The 19,529-nt window shown below is 38.7% G+C and overlaps 1 long non-coding RNA gene across 1 annotated transcript in view; it reads left to right on the top strand.

The window, feature by feature from the left end:
- Positions 1 to 2,944: 2,944 nt before the first annotated feature.
- Positions 2,945 to 19,529, top strand: part of LOC138749932 (uncharacterized) — a 68,915-nt gene continuing 52,330 nt past the window's right edge. Inside the window, exon 1 of the long non-coding RNA XR_011348951.1 lies at positions 2,945 to 3,009. This is a non-coding gene — a long non-coding RNA (uncharacterized lncRNA). The remainder of the gene's footprint in view (positions 3,010 to 19,529) is intronic.

Below are 19,529 nucleotides of genomic sequence, written 5' to 3' on the forward strand. Positions count from 1 at the left end.
TTGTTTAGTGAACTATTTATCACATCTGATGCATAAGGGTTTTTTTGAAAAAGCATAAATGTTCTTGCAGATATTGGATTTTATAGTTTAAGTTGTTAGTGTATTTTTCCATTTGTGTTGCTCTCATTGGACACAGTCTGAGAATGGTAATGCCATAGATTTTCATTAAAAAAGCGATTGGAACAATGTTTGGACTAGAAAAGGGACTTATTTTAATTGCAATAAGTCAGCTGTAGTCAAAAAGCAATTGGAACAATGTTTGGACCAGAAAAGGGAACTATTTTAATTGCAATAAGTCAGCTGTAGTCGAATAATAATGAAAGTCTAATTTATTCATCCCTATAATATTACAGTTTGTAATGATGAGTCCAAAGCAGATTGTCTCGTTAATGGAAACGGTTTGATTTTTAAAATTTGTATATTCCAAAAGTTTTAGAAGAAATTTTAATTTTAAAATACCCACATTTGAATTAACCCATCTTTCATTATTTTAACTGAAATAGGCTTTGGAAAGTCTTGTAAAAGTGAATTAGTTCTATTTATTAGAATAAATGATTATATTTGAAATCTCTAACTCTTTTTAACCTGTACTCTTGGTTTAATTTCAAGCAGGCCGCATTTTCATTTTCCAGGATTTGTGCTAACTTGCCATAATATTTTGATTTTTTTTTGTTTCATTACTATCAAATTTGAAGCTTAGAAATTCTAATAAATAATCACTTACGATGAATACTAAAGCACAACAAAGCATCCAAACCCTAAACTTCATTGGTTTACACTCTTCTATATTGATTGGGACTTGAGCTGATTTCCACAAGTCAAATGACCAAGCTCTGGCAAATATTGTGTGGATTATGTAAACAGTATTACCTATCGCATTAATCTTAAAAGTGATGAGCATGAACATTGCTCCTGTTTCAAATACCATCAACTGTTATTTAACTTTTAATAGAATCAAAATGTAGTTGACAATTACAATATATACTAAATGCATTTTTTATTGGGAAAATGTCAGTATTTGAATCACTAATTGCATTCACCTCAAAATTAATCTGTATGATCTCTGAAATCAAAGCATTTTTTTCCCAGTTTTATCTTTGAACTAATGAAATTGTTAACTATTTTGCATTCCATTACTCTTTTGCCCTAATAATTTGAACTACACTCTTGCATATCATTCATTTTGACTAGTTGGAACAGCCATCTTTCATAAAGGACGAGACTGTTAATTTGGGACAAAGAATTATTTGGAAATTGATTTATGGTCTTGCAGTATGCTATGTTTGCATTCACTGTGAACTTGAAGTATGAATAGAGCATTCTAATAAACTACATTTTGTTTCGATTTCCCCTTGTGAGAAGTCCTCAAGCAAAGTATGATAAACATTTTAGCTTTAACTGTAAATAAATTTTGATCCAATTTTTGATTGAATTGGAATGATGTTTGACTGATACCTCCAGAATGATATTGATTTGAGTCAATTCTGAATGGGATCAGATGGGGGAAAAAATAAATTCTTTAAACAATGGTCCACTTGTGATTAGGATGGTTAACATCTGATGCCAAGTGCACATTCTTCCAATAGGTTTTGCATGGAGAAGGTGGACATCATTAGGAAAATCAGAAACAATTCTAGGATCTGAGCAGGCCCTTGGGGTCTTTTGTTTGCTGGTTTTGGCTGTTATCATTACCTTGATACTTGCATAGCCACACACAGTGATGACCATGGGACTTCCCATTAAACTGGATAAGATGGATGCATCTTACAAACTAACAAGGGAGAAGGATTTTTTTTACATTGACATGCAAAATGTATAATGGGAAGCTTTGGCATCACATGGGAATGGGTTCTTGCCACACTCCAAAGGGACAGTGCCCGCAGCTATTCAGGGAATTGTGTTGGTTGAGTGCTTTCGGGATCCATACGTTAACCTCATATCCTCTTGAATTGGATGTGCTTGCATTCACTTTTAATCAGTACACCTTGACACCTGTTGCTCTGGTTTCTTTTGTCTTGGGCAGATTGGGTGGTAGTGGAGAGAAAGTAGGAGAAATGGGAGCCCACCTTGACTTCCAGCATTAAAAATCTCAGCAAAGCAAGTCCTTTTGTGAGGGACGCTTTATGCAGTAGTTCCTTTCTGAGAATGTGGGCATTTGTTCGATTAAGTACAAAAGAGGGCTCATTTTCTGTTCTCCATGTAATTAGGAAACTTCCTTTTCCTCCCCATTTTAAGGCCATGGTTTCAAGATCAATTGTAGTGATTAAATGGAATGATGACCAAATTAGATTTATTTCCATTAATATCCTGGTGAAGTCTATATCATTGATGGAACATTTAGAGTATTGGCTCGTTACGATGTAGAAGAAAACTTCAATCAAGGGTGGCCAAACCTTTCTGGTTGTTGGCCCACATACAGAAAAATCTAACGAGTCACGGGCCAAACAATATTACGCTCGGCAGTTACACTGCAATAATTTTCTTTATAAGACCAGAGAACCTCTGTACCATTGAAAATTATTTTTCTATCAAAATAACTGACATTACTGTAATGGCAGGAGTTGAACTGTTCCGTAGTTTATTGATGCGTTCACCTATTACAGTAGACAATTCTGTGTCTGCTGCTCTTGTATTTAAAGGAATACAATAAAACTTTAATAAAAGCAGTGCAAAATAAAAAGTTGGGCGCAAAATAAGAACAAGGGAAAAGATCAAAAAAGGGACAAGGCCGTCTCCACCATTGTTCCGCAACTCACAGCGAATGCAGTTCATGGTCCAAGTGTCCACCTTAATGATTATGATACAATATATAAATCTGTAGATAGCCCATTGAAGATGGACAATTAAAGTTGATAGATTCCTTGCAAATCAAACATTCTTGTTTTCAGTGAAAAAACATTCATTTTCCCACTGTATCTGAATTCTTATGCTATTTTCTGTCTTTTCAGTTCCATCGTGTTTAATCAAATGAGAATTTAACTGAGGTGAACGTTTCCATCGAGAGTAAAGGTCGGTATAGAAATTGTTCAAAATGTCAGTGACATTTAGTGTTGGAACTAAGAAGTGAAATGTACATACAATGCAATGTATTGTTGGAGAATATGTTCTAACAGGCCACTTAAAAATGGGCAATTGACCAACAATATGCCTTAACTCCTAACTTTTTTTTTTAAAAAGGTTGAACTTAAAACTAGACATGATTTACTTCTTAACTATTCTATATAGACCAAACATTTTAAAAAGTAAATCTAATTTTTACATACATAAAGGATAAGGCTGGGAAACTCTTTGCTAGCCAAATTAGAAACTACACAGCTAAACGGCTCTTGACAGAAATTTGTGAAGTTGATAGAGTGATTACTACTGATCATGAAGCCTTTTGTCAATATTCTAAATTATATCGTACTGATTAAAGATTCAATTAAAGATTCAGATTTGATAGTGCAATTTTTGGATAAATTAAATATTACTTCATTGACTTTGGAGAAGCAGTCACTGTTGGAGAACCCTATTTCTTCTGAAGAGATTGTCGCAGCAATTAACTCTTTGCAGCCCAGTAAAGTTTCCGATCCTGATGGTTTCCCAGCAGAATTTTTTTTTTTGAAAGACTTTTTCTTATTTATTGACACCTTATTTGCATTCAGTATTTTCTGAATCTTTGACTGCTGGGAGATTACTGGATACCTTTTATGAAGCCCAAAACTCTTATTTCTAAAGAGAATAAAGACCCTTCTGATTATTTTTCCTACAAGCCAATTTTTCTTTTGAATGTTGATACTAAGATATTGTCTTCAAGTTTTTGCCCGTAGACTAGAATATATTATGCCTCTTATTATCTCTGAAGACCAAACTGGGTTTATAATGGGTTGTTATTCACAATTTACTATTCATCGTTTATTTAAATATCCTTTACTCTCGTACAGTTTCACCTTCTGAATGTATTATTTCCTTAGTTGCTGTGAAAGCTTTTGATAGATTAGAATGGAACTATTTATTTAATGTATTAGAGAAATTTAATTTTGGCTCTAAAGTTATTAATTGGGTTAACTTGATATATTTATCTCCTACTGTTTCAATTTTTACCAACTCAATGAGATCCAAACCATTTAAGCTCTACCATAGAGCTAGACAAAGTTGCCCTTTAAGCCCATTATGCTTAATTTAGCATTGGAACCACGAGCAGTGACCTTTTGGCAATCTGATGACCTTTCTGATATTATAAGGGGTGGAACTGTGCATAAAGCCTCGATCTATGCAGATGAACTTTTATTGTATATATCTCACTCTGGTCATTCAATTCCAACTATTTTATCACTTCTTTGTCAATTTGGTCAGTTTTTTGAATATAAATTTAATCTCCAAAAATATGAGTTATTTTAATCTCTAGATTTTACCATTCCCTTTAAAATTGTTAAGAATCAATTTAATTGTTCAGGTTTTCTATTAAAGAGAACTTTCTTTAATGAATCATGTTTAAAAAAAAGTACTTCGTTCAGTGGTCTCCTCTTTCAATGACCCTAATTGAACGTTTTAATGTTATTAAGATGAATAGCCTACCTAAGTTCATATATATCTTACAAGCTGTAGCTGTCTTTGTTCCCAAAACCTTTTTTGACTTGCTTGATTCTATCATCTCTTCCTTTGTTTGGAGAAATAAACACCCTTGTCTTAATAAAAGTTCAAAATCCTAAAAAGAAAGGGGGATTGGCATTGCCTAAGTTTAGATTATATTATTGGACAGCTAATATTAGATGTATTAATTTTTGGATTCATCATAGGGACAGACAGGATGTTACTAATTGGATTAATTTTGAAATTGATTCTACCAAGAAGTATTCCCTCATTTTGATAAATGGAGCTCTGATACCCTTTTCTGCCTCTAAGTTAACGGATAAATTTGTTGTTAAACATACGTTGAGGATTTGGTTCAATTTAGAAAACATTTTGGATGCCACAGATTGTTATTAATTAGTCCCCTTTCAGCTAATTCTTTTTTCCTACCTTCGGTACAAGATTTTATTTTTTGTTGAAGGTCAGAGTTTATTGACCAAAATTTGGCCTCTTTTGAATCATTATCTAAATTTAAAATAACTCAACATTTTTTTTAGATATTTACAGATTAGGAGCTTTTTAAATTCCTTGGTATTAAAACTCCCTCAAGATTTGGAAGTAAAGATGATCTTAAACCAAATACCAAAAAGCTAATATCAGTTCTCGATGAGCTACTATTGATGTGAAGAAGATTTTCAAAAAGAATTTTCTGATGCTACCTGGGGTTCTATTTTGAAATTGGTTAATTTATTTTCTCTGTGTGCCCGACATACATTATTGCAATTTAAAGTAGTACCTGTACATCGAGTTTACTTTTCCAAACTTCAATTGGCTATGTTTTATTCTAATTTCTCATCAGACTGAAGAAGGTACATGATTTCATATGTTTTGGTCATGAATGACTAATGAAATGTAATTTTAACTTTTTAAATTTATGGGGCCCTTTGATTATTAGTCTCTTGTGATTTTGTTGTCCTTTCATGCACAAATGAAATATTTATGCTTAATCATAGCTTCACAAGGGAGGGGTTAGATTACTAGAATAGTTTTTGCTTTTTATACATTTTGCTTTTTTTGTCTCTTTCATAGCTTGTTTACAGCTATTTGTTAATATATGTTTACTTTGTTGGATATACATTACCTATGTGTGTGTGTGTGTGTGTATATAATGTGTATATGTATATTTGTGTGTGTATATATATCTAGTTCATCCTCAACATCCATTGGAGCGCTCACACCCCTAACGTCGAGGTACTCGAGATGGCAGAGGTCGACAGCATCGAGTCCACGCTGCTGAAGATCCAGCTGCGCTGGATGGGTCACGTCTCCAGAATGGAGGACCATCGCCTTCCCAAGATCGTATTATATGGCGAGCTCTCCACTGGCCACCGTGACAGAGGTGCACCAAAGAAAAGGTACAAGGACTGCCTAAAGAAATCTCTTGGTGCCTGCCACATTGACCACCGCCAGTGGGCTGATAACGCCTCAAACCGTGCATCTTGGCGCCTCACAGTTTGGCGGGCAGCAGCCTCCTTTGAAGAAGACCGCAGAGCCCACCTCACTGACAAAAGGCAAAGGAGGAAAAACCCAACACCCAACCCCAACCAACCAATTTTCCCTTGCAACCGCTGCAATCGTGTCTGCCTGTCCCGCATCGGACTGGTCAGCCACAAACGAGCCTGCAGCTGACGTGGACTTTTTTACCCCCTCCATAAATCTTCGTCCGCGAAGCCAAGCCAAAGAAAAAGAAGATATATCTAGTGTGTATATATATATATATATATAAAATGCGTGTATATATATATATATCTATATATAATGTGCGTATATATAAATAAAATGTGTGTGTGTGTGTGTGTGTGTATATATATATACCCCTCCATTACCCCTTACTCCATTACCCCTCCATAAATCTTCATCCGCGAAGCCAAGCCAAAGAAAGATATGTGTGTGTGTATATATATATATATATCAAATGTGTGTGTGTATGTATATATAGAGAGAGAAAATGAGCAATGGGTTGCAGTTGGCTCAGGGGCTGTAGTTTGGCCACCCCTGGTGCAGAGGGATACAGGCTCCATGAAGGCATATAGACGAGTTCAGGTCAAAAACTGGCCAGTGTGGATGTTGGCTGAAAAGCCTATTTTCATATTATTTAAACCAGTGGTTCTCAGCCTTTTTTAAAATCCCCCATGCACTTACCACCTTAAGTAATCCCTGACTAACCTCAGAGCACTTAGGCAAACAATGCAATTTATTGTTAGAGACTATGTTCTAAAGAGCCACATTCCATTTTATTATTAAAATTCACCCTGGGCCACTTAAAAATGGTATCCTGCAGTTGGCCCGAGGACTGTAGTTTGGCCACCCCTAATGAAGATGATAGCTGCAGTTGATGGAGGATGTGAGAAATTGTATACAGTTGCTGTTCATCATCCATTCTCAAACATCAGCTGGCCATTTTGATTGGGCGTAGTGGTCAAGAACCAACAAGGAATAGATCAAATTTGTGTTTACCTGGGCCCATGGATAGCAGCTTTTATCATGCACTAATAGTTCTGTGGTCACACAACAGATCAGTTGTCAAGTCCCAATGTCTCTTTCTTTGGCTTGGCTTCGCGGACGAAGATTTATGGAGGGGTAAATGTCCACGTCAGCTGCAGGCTCGTTTGTGGCTGACAAGTCCGATGCAGGACAGGCAGACATGGTAGCAGCGGTTGCAGGGGAAAATTGGTGGGTTGCGGTTGGGTGTTGGGTTTTTCCTCCTTTGTCTTTTGTCAGTGAGGTGGGCTTCGGCGGTCTTCTTCAAAGGAGGTTGCTGCCCGCCGAACTGTGAGGCGCCAAGATGCACGGTTTGAGGCGAGATCAGCCCACTGGCGGTGGTCAATGTGGCAGGCACCAAGAGATTTCTTTAGGCAGTCCTTGTACCTCTTCTTTGGTGCACCTCTGTCATGGTGGCCAGTGGAGAGCTCGCCATATAACACGATCTTGGGAAGGCGATGGTCCTCCATTCTGGAGACGTGACCTACCCAGCGCAGTTGGATCTTCAGCAGCGTGGATTCGATGCTGTCGGCCTCTGCCATCTCGAGTACTTCGATGTTAGGGATGAAGTCGCTCCAATGAATGTTGAGGATGGAGCGGAGACAACGCTGGGGGAAGCGTTCTAGGAGCCGTAGGTGATGTCGGTAGAGGACCCATGATTCGGAGCCGAACAGGAGTGTGGGTATGACAACAGCTCTGTATACACTAATCTTTGTGAGGTTTTTCAGTTGGTTGTTTTTCCAGACTCTTTTGTGTAGTCTTCCAAAGGCGCTATTTGCCTTGGCGAGCCTGTTGTCTATCTCGTTGTCGATCCTTGCATCTGATGAAATGGTGCAGTCGAGATAGGTAAACTGGTTGACCGTTTTGAGTTTTGTGTGCCCGATGGAGATGTGGGGGGGGCTGGTGGTCATGGTGGGGAGCTGGCTGATGGAGGACCTCAGTTTTCTTCAGGCTGACTTCCAGGCCAAACATTTTGGCAGTTTCCGCAAAGCAGGACGTCAAGCGCTGAAGAACTGGCTCTGAATGGGCAACTAAAGCGGCATCGTCTGCAAAGAGTAGTTCACGGACAAGTTTCTCTTGTGTCTTGGTGTGAGCTTGCAGGCGCCTCAGATTGAAGAGTCTGCCATCTTTGTGGTACCGGATGTAAACAGCGTCTTCATTGTTGGGGTCTTTCATGGCTTGGTTCAGCATCATGCTGAAGAAGATTGAAGAGGGTTGGTGCGAGAACGCAGCCTTGCTTCACGCCATTGTTAATGGAGAAGGGTTCAGAGAGCTCATTGCTGTATCTGACCTGACCTTGTTGGTTTTCGTGCAGTTGGATAACCATGTTGAGGAACTTTGGGGGGCATCCGAGGTGCTCTAGTATTTGCCAAAGCCCTTTCCTGCTCACGGTGTCGAAGGCCTTGGTGAGGTCAACAAAGGTGATGTCGAGGAACTACCAATGTCTATTTGGGCTGCTGAAAAAGTGCAATTTTCTAGACTCTGCCCTTGAGAAAACTCTGTCACCAAATGAAATCCATTCACCTTATTCATCTGACATTTTTTTTTTCAACAATACAAATGGTGATGCACCTTGAAAGCAGGGGCAGCCTGCACCAGTGGATGTGTCTACTGCGATCTGTGACACATTCGTGGATTGATGGATGTAGTAGCGTGAAAGCTTCAAGTTGTGGTTTTGGCATTCCTTTGTGAAAAGTTGTCAAAGCTATTTGTCGGTTATCTTGAGATGGATGGTAAAACTCTATTACAGCTAACTCATCTGAAGCAGAGGCATTAAAGATCTTCCTCTGGCATTCCCAGGTAAATTAGTGTGCTTTGGGTACTTAATTGGTGAGTGATGGACCCAAGCACATTTTTCCATGGGCATTCTTACTGAAAAATAAAAAAGACCTTGCCTAAAAATGCTGACTTATTATGTATTCATGATTTTATAGTTCTGTATGATTGTACATTGGATAGTAATGTTATTAGCCACACATTGTCTTTCAATTGGTAGATTTGAAATAAAATTGTTGGACATAGAACAATACTCTCACATAAAACATTAAAAAAAAATACAATCTAGCAACCAGTGACCTGCATGTAAGCTTCCCATGTAGGTAAGTGCCCCTCAGGAGTGACCAAGAAGAATGTTATTTGTTCCCACAATACTTAATTTGTTCATTGTCTCCATTGGTTTCAAGACAATATCGTCCCAGTACCAAAGAGGGTGATAGGAACAGGCCTCAATGACTAACCATCCTGTGGCACTGATCTCCACTGTTTTGAGCATCTGGTGATGGAAAACATCAAAGCTCACCTCCCAGAGATGCTGGACCCATTTCAATTTACCGACAGATGGAACCATTCCACTGACGATGCTATCGCCTTGTCCCTCCACTTCGTTCTGTTGGACAATGACGCCTCATACACCAGGCTGCTATTCATCGACTTCATCTCGGCGTTTAACACGATCATTCTCCAGAGATTGGTAGAGAAGTTGTTCTCACTGGGACTCAACACCCTTCTCTGTAACTAGATTCTTGACTTCCTAACAGGGTTGGTAGCAGAAAGTTGAGCACCATCACACTGAGCACCTGTGCTCCTCAGAGCTGTGTGCTCAGCCCACTCCTTCTCATGCTATTGACCCATGACCGGAATGCCAGATCCAGCCTCAACGGAGTCATTGTTTGCAGACACGACAGTAATTGGCCTCATCAGCAACATCGATGAGTCTCACTACAGAAAAGAGGTGGAAAATCTCAGGTTGTTATTTTTACAACATAACCGCTCAATGTGGACAAGGCAAAGGAGATGATTGAGGACTTCAAGAAGACCAATTTTACTACACATTAATATCTCGGTAGTGGAGAGAGCATCAAGTTCCTTGGAGTCCATTTAAGTAGTCAGCTATCCTTGACTGCCCTTCCTGAGAAGACTGAGTTGGGCAAGCATCCTGACAACTTTCTATAGGAGCTCTATCGAGAGCAGTGTGGTACAGTTGCTGTAGAGCAGTGATTCTCAACCTTTTTCTTTCCACTCACATTCCACCTTAAGTAATCCCTATGCCTATGGTGCTCTGTGATTAGTAAGGGATTACTTAAGGTGGTCTGTGAGTGGGAAGGGAAGGTTGAGAATCGCTGCTCTAGACCCAATTGTTACTGAAATATTTTGCTTGAGAAAAATTGTCACTGGCCCATTTCCTTTGGAGTTATGAAACTGTGCACAGAACGAGTCAATTAGGTATGATTAAAACAGTTGTTTTCACACCTTTTCTTTCCACCCAAGCAATCCCTTACTAATCACAGAGCACCTATGGCATAGGGATTACTTCAAGTGGTCTGTGAGTGGAAAGAAAAAGGTTGAGAACCATTGCTGTAGAGCATTGGACTGGCGGTCAATCCACAGGATTGATGAGAGTGGATCATTATGGTCTCCCTCCCCCTGATCGATGTGATTTACTAGGATCGTTGTCTGAAGCGGGTTTGCAAAATGCTTAAGGTCCCCTATCACCCTGCATACAGCATCTCCCTTTGGGAAAGAAACACAGAAGCATCAGGCTGAGAAACCGCTTTTTCCCATGGGCAGCAAGACTACTGAATGACTGATGATCTCCTCTTACAATCCCTCGGAGACTCTACTATTTATTTAACAATATTTATTTATTTTCATTTGTGTACTGCATAAAAATTGCTTCAAAATATGTGTGCTATGTCTATGTTTTTACACTGAGAACCAAAGAATGCTGTTTCATCCAGATGTACTAAAACAATTGAATGACAACAGCAAACTTGAATGTATTCATATGCTTTTTGCCACTTCCATTATCAAATGGGCAATAAATTTCCTACTCAAATTAAGCATCCTTTATTGACATCAAACTGGATGTTAGTCCCGACCCGAAAGATTGACTGACCATAATCTACCTGCGATGTTGTTTGACCCACTGAGCTCCTCCAGCAATTCGGTGTTTGCTCTGACATCATTTACTGTGTCAAACTTGGGATTATTAACGCGACCTTGTGATTGTCAATGAACCTTCAAGTGGCTGTGAAGGAAACAGTTCTTTGTTTTATTTTCAATCTGCTTCAAGGAATGCACAATTTTGAATTCCAGGATAGATGGATTTTCTGAAAAATAATTTGCACACTGATTTAACAGTTTTAATGAACTTTTTATTCTAATGAATGAATCTTTCTTTCCTTGCACTCTAGGGTTATTTTTTGATTTACACGGAAGGGAAGCTTCTTTCTCTCCTTGTACGTCCAATTACTTTTTGGCTGCAAAGATTTCTTCCTCCTTAGCTATCGTGGAACATAATTAATTTGTGTTTTTAAGCATTGTATTCTTTAGAGCATTATCATCTCCAATCCCTGCTGATATAATTGTGTTTCGTTCTGCCTTCCATTTAGTTCAGAATCCCGTCTTCTAAATTTGAGATGCTCTCCCTCTATTTCAGTTGTGATTAATGTTGTCTTTAACGTAATCCTTACCAAAGTACCAAAAAGTATTTGAGTACAAGACTGTGGTGCACAAATTAAATATTGTGGGAACAAATAACATTCTCCTTGGTCATTTTTTTAGAAAAAAGGCACGAAGCGACATGAGTAGCCTGCACGCAAGTCACTGGTTGCTAGACTGTTTAGCTACTTTTTGAAGGGTTTGCAGAGTCTTTCTCTATTGCTATGTTTTATATCCAACAATTTTATTTAAAAGCTACCATTTGAAAGACAATGTGTGGCTATTTTATTTGTCCTCAATGTGATTTATATCCATCTCACTATCAAAATTATTTAATTGTTCTGCTCCCTTGAGTAGAACAACAGCAAATTTAATATTACATGTACTTGAATTCCCAAAATGTATGATTGGAAGGGACTTTGGGCAGTAAGGCCACTGGGCTTATTACAGATAGCATAGACTTGCCATGTAGATTACTCCGAAATATCAGCTAAAATCTCATGTTTCCATGCAAGTTACCTTAATTTTGAGACACTTTGCAAATGCCACTCCTGTTGCTGTCATTTCTAATCAATAGAATTTTACCGAGACAACTTGATTTCATTACTCACACTCTTCCAGGAGTTTAACATTCTGAATTTTGGCCCTGGGAGTGGGTTCTTCTTCTAAATGCAATTATTGTCAATCATCATTTCATCCAGAGGAACGTTCATACGAAGGAAGTGTAACCTAATCATGAAAAAAAAAATAATACTAATGGGGAATTTTAATCAAAGTCTCAGGATCTCTGACTTGAAATTAAAAAAAATTGCTGCTTTTCCATTGAGAGTTATTGTACCTCAAAGCAAAATAGGCAGGTAAAATGGGAAAGATTGAAGCCATATATAACTATAAATCAAATTCCTTTCAATTATTTGAAAGGACTTGGGGTAGAAAACAATTTATTATTTCATGAGCTTACTTAACAAATAAAATGCAGTTTATTTATTCCTGAAAAGTTGGGCAAAACTTTTATTAAGAAACCCAATCTGCTGCACAATGTGATTTTTGACCTAATAATTATACAGAATACATCTAAATGGCAGGCTTTTACAGAAAGGAATGGCATTTTGATGAACATGCTTTAATTGACCCCATTGCTGTGATATTCTGTGATTAATAATTTAGCAGCATTCCTGCATATGTATTGCTTGTCTGTATGTGTCTTGTGTCCAGTTGTGTCCCTGCATGGTTTTGCACCGAGGACCAGTGGAGGACCGTCAGGATGTACTTGTGTAATCAGCTGACAATAAACTCGACTTGGCTTGATTATGGTTTGCAGTTGGTAGTTTTAACCCAATAAGGCTAATGTTATGTTTTAAAGATTTTATCTGTTTATGTGAACAAAGGCAGCTTTTATGTTGTATATAATTTGTGCAGATCCAGGGATGTGTTTACAATGGATGTAAGAAAAATAGAGGGTCATGGGTGTGAGATAGGGAAAAATTAGATTTTCGTAGCTCAGCCCAACATCACGGGCTGAAAGTCCTTTACTGTGCTGTAATATGTTCTATAATGAATCAATGAGTTGCATCAGCGTTATTGGCTGAATTTCACAGGTGTTGCTCTTAGGAGGGCGGGTTACAGAACAAGCTCTTTCTGAATTCTAATTTCAACTAATCAGAAGCTTGCCTGTGGAAAAAGACATGGTGAAAATGCTGGAGATATAAAGATGCTGTGTCTTCTGTTTCATGTAACACGACTGCAAAAGAAACTGTTGTGAGAACAGGAAAATTTAATCTGGTTTTGTCAATGTTAAAAACAATGCCTCTCAATTGAGGGATCGTTCCCCAGGGAGGTAGAGGGCTCTGGTGCTACAGGGGATAGATTGCCTCTGGATCAATAAACAAAATATAAATAGTTTATTGATGGAATTTTATGGGGTGGAATGAAAGTATTCATTCAGATGCTTTTTTTTTACTCCATATTCTCACTGACATTCCCTCTTAATCTCTGAATCTCCTTTCCTCCTCCTTGCAATTTAGGACATCCTTGATTTCAGGCATTGCCTTGCTCTGATGAAAGCATAATTGATCTGAATTACTAATTCTCTTTCTCTCTCCAAAGATCCTGTCTAAATTGAAAATTTTCCAGCAATATTTGTTTTAAATCTTTAGTCCATGTCACATTTTACACAGGCGCGTTCCCACATTAATAAGGCCTTTTGTAAGTTTTGTTTCTTTCAGTGATAACTAAAGGAAGACTAGCACAACTATGTGTTTTTCTGAGTTAAGGTGGCTTGTTTTGGTCAGCTACTTTTTAAAGTACTAATATGCACAAATGAACTGAAGCTTCATCTAGTGTGGGAATCTTGAACAAGAGGACATAGTTGCAAGATTTGAAGGTGGTAGGGTTTGGCTTAGATTTGACTAGTTCCAGTACATTTGGAGTTACATTAACCTACTAGGTCTTTGCCTACTTAAGGGCAATGTATAAACCACAATTGAACACCCATGTGAAGATAAAATACATCGGCCATTTATGTTCATGATGGGAACTGTTGATATATAGTGGGATATACATTGACTAATTGATGGTGATGTCAGAAGAAGTTGTGGTCAAGCCATGAGTTGCCCCCCGACTCCCTCCACCCACAACAGCAAGGTTTATGTTTCATTTATGATATTAGCCTTCAGAGGCCATTGTGGAACATGAGTACTTGCAGAAAATATTTCTTCTGAAATGTCAAATGATCATTTGCACTAGATCATTTGTGTTTGCAATTGAAATGTGATAGAAATCAGATAATCTATGTGTGAAATTAGTCTGGAAGTGCTTAATGGGTCAGTCTGCATCCGGAGAGGAAATGGAATTAAACCTTCAAGTCACTTGGGTTGTTCTAAATTTAATTTAGACAACATTTTTGGTCCACAAGCTTGTGCCGCCCAATTACACCCAATTGACCCATAAGCCCGGTACATTTTGAACGGTAGGAGGAAACCGGAGCATTCAGAGGAAACCTCCGCAGACACGCAGAGAACATAAAGACAGCATCAGATTCGAACCCAGGTCGCTGGCGCTCTAACAGCGCTGCGCTAAATGTGCCACCCCTAAATGAGAGAGATGCTCAGAAATCTTGTTGATTGAGGTAAAATAATTGGCCAGAACTTGAAGCAAAACTTTCCTGCTGTTCCTCAACACAGCAATGATTTTATTTTGTTGAGCTCAGCTGAGAAAGCAGACAGGGCCTCTGTTTATATTTTAATTTTAATGAGTGCACTTTTTGACAGTAGTCTTCCTTCAGTACAGGTACTCTACTGGAATGTAAGTCAGGATATTTATAAAGTCAACTTTTTAAATCTGAAGGGCGTATTTCACAAACTGAGTTACTTAAATAAATAATGCCGTGGATTTCTGATTGCATCAATTTAAGGATTGCTGATTGATAAGATAGAAATATGCAAATCTGCTTGATAATATATTTTATCCAGAGTGTTTAGCAGGACAAACATAAAGCTGGAATTGAATGCTGAGAGGTTTAAACTGAGATTGAAATGGATTTTGACATGCTCTGCAGTGGGAAAGCTTTTATAATTCTCTTCCACGTAGATTGCAATCTGCAGATAAAGCATTACTGATTCCTTTCATTTAAGTGCCTGAGAATCCAAGACCAATATAACCACAAGTACGTCGGAATTGTGATACTAGTTAGAAACAGTGACACGAGAATGGTTTAGATGAGCAAATGCAGGACTGAAATAAATGTCGGATCCTCTCAGATTTTCGTGCAAATAATTTACAGCAAGGGAGGTGCTGACAATTTTTGGCCTGTGCCAGAATGATTTCTGAGTTTTTTTTTGTTGCTGAATTTACAGCCTTGTCATACACCACTTGTTTACTATATCAATCATATGTCTTCACCACCACCTGAAATATCAGACTCCTCACAACAAACTCAATATGGGACTTATTTAAAGAATCTTACTTTTACATTTTGTGGATTTTTTTTCTCTCTGTGTTGCACAGTCAGTTTGTTTACATTTATTTATTTGTTTACATGTACTTTGTCAGTTTTTATTGCACTGCCAATGAGTGGTAATTCTGCTTCGCCCACAGGAAAAAGAATTGTATGTGATGTCATGTTTGTACTCTAACAATAAAACTAAATATAAATATATGGATGCCCCGGTTTACGAAAGTAGAGCGTTCCTTTGAAACCTTTTGTAAGCCAAAATTGCGTAAAGCGAACACCCATTCACTACTATTGAAGGCTATTTTCGTAAAAGCGAAAATCCATTCAAATTTTGTTTCGGATAGCGAACACAGGTTTCTTCGTAAAAAGCAAATTTGCATAAAGTGAGTATTGGTAAAGTGAGGCGTACCTATCTCTCTCTCTCTCTCTCTCTCTCTCTCTCTCTCTCTCTCTCTCTCTCTCTCTATAAAGCGCACATATCCCACAGATTGAGATATACTGTTGTACAGGCTTAAAGAAATAAATTCAGAATGTAAGAGCTGTAAGTTTTTATTAACTCAGGCTCATCTTTGGAAATAAGCTAAAAGTTAACTTTTCAGGTCAATTACTTTGCAACAGAAGCACTAAAGATTGATGTGGCAGGATTTAATTAAGTGTGGAGAAGTTGAAGCAGGAAAGGTAGAGTTCAAAAAGAAGCTCTGTGATTGGATGGAAGTTGGGAGTGAATAAATAGCAAACGTTGAAGGATGACTCGCCGTGGCAGGATGGTGACTGACTTGCTAGTTTTTGACGCAAAAGTGGAGTTTTCATGTGAGAATGGAATTGCCTGTCAGATGATGAACAACATTCCTCGTGGGCAGGGGAGCATAAATTGGAGTTAGTCGTGGCTTTTGAGATTTGATGGTTTGTGCTGTTGTACTTGTAAATTTCTACATATGATCATTATTGGAATTTTTTTTAAACTCGTTCTGTAGCACATATAATTGTTCATTTTTAAAAATTGAATAAATAATTTAAAAAGAAAAAATACAAGAAATAAGTATTTGGAGAAATGAATGAAACTAAAAAGACACTGTCCGGACAAGGCCAGAAGAAACTTGAGGAACAACACATCCTATTTCCCCTGGGCAGCCTTAAACTTAAGGCATGAACATTGATTTTTCTAATTTCAGGTAAAACCTCACTTCCACACGATTGCTCTCTTTCCCATCTCTTCTTTACCTATTCCCTACATTCTTCATAATTTCTCTCTCTTCCTGTCCCTCCACCCCTCACATCTTCTGTCTGATACTTTTATCATCTTGACCCCTCCAGTCTCTCCCCCCCACCCCCCCCCACCTTTTAATGTGTCATTTTTCCTACTCTAGTCTTGTTAAAGTGTCCAGATCTGAAATATTGACAGACCATTTCTACCCATGGATGTTCTTTGACCTGTTGAGTTCCTCCAGCAACTCTTTGCCTGCTGCAGAAATAATGTAGATGTTGGCACGGCTTCTCAGTTGGTCACAAATTGAAACTAATTGTAATGGGAGCTGATTTGTCGCATTACTTTGCATTATTCAGCAAAGATCGGTAGACAGTGGGACACAGAGGAACAGTTGTCTAGTATTTTTTGAGATTCAAAAGCACAAATGATGCATAATCAGTAATCGCTTAGATAAGTTACACAGCAGGCAATGATTTAATGAGACCAAAAGGAAAGAAAATTATTTTATCGAACCATAGGTCATTTAAGTTGAATGGAGGAAAATGTTACTTGTAGTTCAAAGTTATTTATTTGAATTAAATCTGCAGGTCACTGAAACCAAATTGCGGAATCAAATATGGTTCACCAGGCTTCATAAGAATATTAAGCCTTCTGTAAATCAAATATTTCACTCAGCTGGAGACTGTTACATTCTGAATAAAGTAATTGAATATTCAAACTCCAGAGAAAGATTTTTAGTATGCAATCTAAAATTACCAGAAGAACTGCATTTTCATTGAGCCGATGGTAATGAAAATTATGATGGCAACAATGTTAGTCTTAACTTGGGAGAATGTTGCAAAGTGTTTCATAAAGGCCCAACAAAATGTATCTCTTGTCTTCAATGTTGTAATACAGTAAAATCCCTGTTATCCAGAATTCAAGCAGCTGGCAGCCTCAAGCAACCGGGAAAATAAAATAGCTGAAAATAAGTAGGTTAGTAGAGCGTTTAGTCCTACGTTGTTACAGCGCCAGTGATCGGGGTTCAAATCTGGCGCTGACTGTAAGACGATTGTATCTCGCCCCATGTCTGCGTGGGTTTTACCCGAGGCTCCATTTTCGGCCAACCTTTCAAAAAGTTGCGGGGGTTGTAGGTCGATTGGATAACACAGGCTCTTGGTCAAAACAGACGGTTTAAATGTAAAATGTCAAAAAATGAAAGTTTAAAATTGGCACCCCCTAGCGGTCAGTTCACCAGACACACAAGCAATCTTAAGCAATGGCAAATTCACTTATCCAGCATTGACCAATCCCCATAGGTGCTGGATTCCAGGGGTTTTACTGTATATTGTACATGGTTAGAGAAAGTTGGAGTATTTTTGTGGCCTATTTTATCTGTGATCACATTCTCATGGAATTATTGATCTTGATATGATATCTTCTGGTGTTTAGTTTTGCACAGGATTCTCCATTCTTCCTTTGTACCTCAGCACCCCAGTGGCTTGAGAACACTTTTCAAATTTTGAAGGTCATGGTGTCATCCAGATAGAATTAACGGGATCTAGCTTGACCAGAGTTTTTTTACATTTGCCATAACTTTCTACATCATTGGGTTTTCCCCATCACCATCTATTGCCAAGAAGACACAGTAATGCCTTAACTTCCTGCAGAGCTTGAGGGAAGTCCAGCTTCCACCCTCTCTTCGTTCTACAGGGGATGCATTGAGAGCATCCTACGTAATTGCATCACCACCTAGTTCGGGAACTGCACCATCTAAGAATGCAAGTCCCTGCAGTGGAGAGTAAAGACTGCTGAGGGGATTATTGGGGTCTCTCTCCCTGCCATGATGGACATTTATAACGGCCGCTGTTTGAAGAAAGCTCTAAACATTGTGAAGGACTCCACACACCCCTCCCAAAAATCTACTCTCCCTCTTGAGGTACTGAAGCATTTTGGCCCTCAGATTGAGAGAGAGTTTTTTTTTTCCCCCAAGTCGTAAGACATCTGAACTCTGGGGACACGGGGTTAACATATGTAACATAACATTTATAAGTGATATGTTATTTATAAAAAAAAATTCTGAGGCCATTTATCAATGTAAATAACCAGCTCCACGGCTCGGAGAAACAATAGCTCATTTTCACTGTGCTCTGCAATGTAGGACAAATAAATGTGGCTTGACTTTGCTTCGATCGATTTTTGTGCAAATTGATATGAAAGGAATTATAGGATTGATGTTAAGGAAAGATTAGATAAAAGTGCAGAAATATGACTGCTGAGTTATGAGGAAGGCCTGGAATTCAAAGATTCAAAATTCCTTTTATTGTCCTGTAATAAAGCATTACGGGTGTAATAGACATGATATACTTCAACTTTTGGCTGCCGGAAAGCGAACAGAGTCTCCATGAGCATTGCTTGGTACCCCCAACAAAAGGGAGAAGAGAAGCAAAAGCGAGTATTTTGAGTCTCTCCACTGAGAGTTTGAGAATTTGTCTCCAGCGCTCCTGGAGCCGCACAGACTCCTGTTCGATTCATCAACAACTTGAACTCCAACTTGATCAGGAAGCTTTCGGGCTTGGGGGGGGGGCCTTCTTGCCCTCGGGCACCCTCTGAAATGCCTGTTCCGATACCTGGTTCTCCAGCAGCCCGCGGCCTTTGACTGCAAGTCGCCCACGGCCTTCTGCCCCGCGCCAGTCCACTGCTTCCTCGCAGTCTGTGACCGTGGTTGGTAGGTTACCCAGCGCAGGTGTCACTACCTTGGGCAGAGACCCCATGTTTGTAGGATTTAGCAGGCCTGTTGGCATTAGGACATGGGAGTAGCACCCTGCTGAGCAGCGATGTGTCTCAGCCTCCTGCTCT

This window comes from Narcine bancroftii, chromosome 14, assembly GCF_036971445.1.
Source record: "Narcine bancroftii isolate sNarBan1 chromosome 14, sNarBan1.hap1, whole genome shotgun sequence".
NCBI lineage: Eukaryota > Metazoa > Chordata > Chondrichthyes > Torpediniformes > Narcinidae > Narcine > Narcine bancroftii.